The sequence below is a fragment of the Triticum urartu genome, unplaced genomic scaffold (assembly GCF_056163025.1).
Source record: "Triticum urartu cultivar PI428250 unplaced genomic scaffold, HENAU_Tu73 scaffold2, whole genome shotgun sequence".
Taxonomy (NCBI): domain Eukaryota; kingdom Viridiplantae; phylum Streptophyta; class Magnoliopsida; order Poales; family Poaceae; genus Triticum; species Triticum urartu.
In genome coordinates, this window is record NW_028260368.1 from 17,230,062 (window position 1) to 17,232,303 (window position 2,242).

The 2,242-nt window shown below is 46.9% G+C and overlaps 1 non-coding gene across 1 annotated transcript; it reads right to left on the bottom strand.

Moving 5' to 3' along the window:
* Window positions 1–282: 282 nt before the first annotated feature.
* On the bottom strand, window positions 283–355 carry TRNAK-UUU (transfer RNA lysine (anticodon UUU)). The gene has a single exon. It is a non-coding gene; the product is annotated as a tRNA-Lys (tRNA).
* Between the last annotated feature and the right edge of the window lie 1,887 nt (window positions 356–2,242).

The window sequence follows — 2,242 nt, forward strand, 5'->3', positions numbered from 1 at the left end:
TGTTTAGCTTCAAAAGATAAGGCGCTAGTGCAACGAACGCTGCTTTGGTGCGTCCCACCCCAACTAACTAGTGCTTGACTTGACTTTCCCCCGCGCCCTATCCAATGAATAAGGAGAAGGCCGGCCTATCAATGACCGAGCCAGTCTGATCTCCTTTATACTTACCTCAAACAACGAGCGAAGTCGAGATGTTGATGAGAAAGGGGCTTTTCTCAAGGCCAAAGAGTGCTCTTTGAAGGCTACTATGCATCCTTACGAATACAAGAGTGGTTTTTTTTGTTTTGGGTATAGCAGGACTTGAACCTGCGACCATTAGGTTAAAAGCCCAATGCTCTACCAACTGAGCTATACACCCGATTTTACAAGAAGGCTTGGTGCGGAAAAGAAAAGAGGGCGGCCTGGCCCCTTTTCTTCTTATCATATCACAAGGGCGCGGCTCTGTATGGTATAGTACTGTGGAGCAAGTTTGGGAGTCCTTTCCACTCATTGAGGATTCTATCTAAAAAAGAAGGTCAACGGGGGAGACTACAGTAGCTCGAACTCAGACTATCTACGAAAAAGGTAAAGTCGTCTTTCCTAGGGTTCGACCGAAAGGAGCTGTGTTCTATGGTTTGACGTTGTGGAGGTCCAGCACTCTTCTAAACGAAGAAAGAGGGGATTCGCGCTACCTCCTACTCCTACAGAAGATCGATTGGCGCGAACTTCCGATCGATTCCTTATTCATTGTTGCCGACCCTTACATCATCATAAAGAGAATCAAGATATCCCAAGAACCCAGCTAGGGATGAATGACTAGCGCTCAAGAACAAGCAAGGGATGAGCGCACGGGAGCGGCGTTGCTTGTTGCTTTATTATCACATTAGAGAAGCGGAACCTCCAAGCTCAGACATCTCGAACTCAGAAACTACCCTTCTATCCCACCCTGCTCCTCCGGCATCGGAAGCAGAACTACCTGACCGAAGGAGATAGACAGGAAGGGAAGACGGTCATACAAAGGCCGAATAAAGCTCTCTTGAAGCTGCATCTGAATAGACCTAGAGTCACTCAGTACATACGAACCCTTGAATAAATAAGAATTGAGAAGTATGAAATGTGGGCATCATAACAAAAAAAGAAAAAGACCGAACCAGTAAGACTAATGTCTACTTATTTATACCTTTGAGAGGTCCACTTAGACTATTATGATTTTCTCTTTAGCTACGTAGGTTATATAAGATTCAATTCAATCTAACAAGCGGACTGGACTACCTTCGGCTACTACAAGATATTTAGAAACCTAAGAAGCTGAGCCTACTTTACGCACTTAAGGCAGCAGCAGATGATGAAGAAATGGGCGGTAGATGATAATGAGAAAGGGCGCCCCTTGGCATTTCCTGTGGGGGAGTCTGATTGATCCAATCACGACGAATGATGTCAACCCCCTCTTTTGCGCCTAACTTGACTCTGATTCTCCCACTATGAGAGCTGATCCAGGGGCTAGTTCGGCTACAGAATGGAATTTACGAAAGCCCCCCGTCTTTCCGACTCAATGTATTGCCCTTTGGGACCAGGATCTGACGAGGAAGTGAGAGAGGGGACACCAAACATAGGTGCGTACCATTGCCCCAATCCAATGGACTATGTCATACAGGGAGGAACCCTTGGAGGTTGGGACAGAAAGAAAGCAGGTTTTGCTTCTGCTTCCTTCGAGCTACAAACTCTTTCGTCAGGTGTGGGTCAAGTTCCCTCATTATTGCTTGACTTCCCCTTTGGGGCACGAAAAGATGGACTAGGACTTAAGTAAGGGAGAGGACAACCCTGTTTCTGGCTTACCTTCAACGAGTGAGTGCTATTCCCATTCCTTACTTGATCCGACCCTGTTCCCCCGACCAGTTTGCTTGCTCACTAGAAGAGTCAAGCGAGAGCAGCTAGTTTAGAAGGAAAAGGACACCTGGGGCTATTCGGCCTCACTTGTCGGAGACTGAACTACCGCTCGCTTACTTGCTGATCAAGGAGGTCATTTCCACTTACTCTAAGCATAGAAGGAAGAAGATTGAAAAACTAACAAACAAATTGTCTTCAGCCCTACTTACTTATAGGCTGACTTGGCCCAGGAAACAAGGTTCTATTAGGCTTGCAGGGCTTAAAAAAGAATGAGCTAGATCGCAGGTATTTGGATACGAGGTAGTAGCGGGGTCTAGTCGAAGCGGTGCGCAAAGTGTACAAAGGCGAGTCTCACGGGCAGCGGCACGTGAGGGGTCTC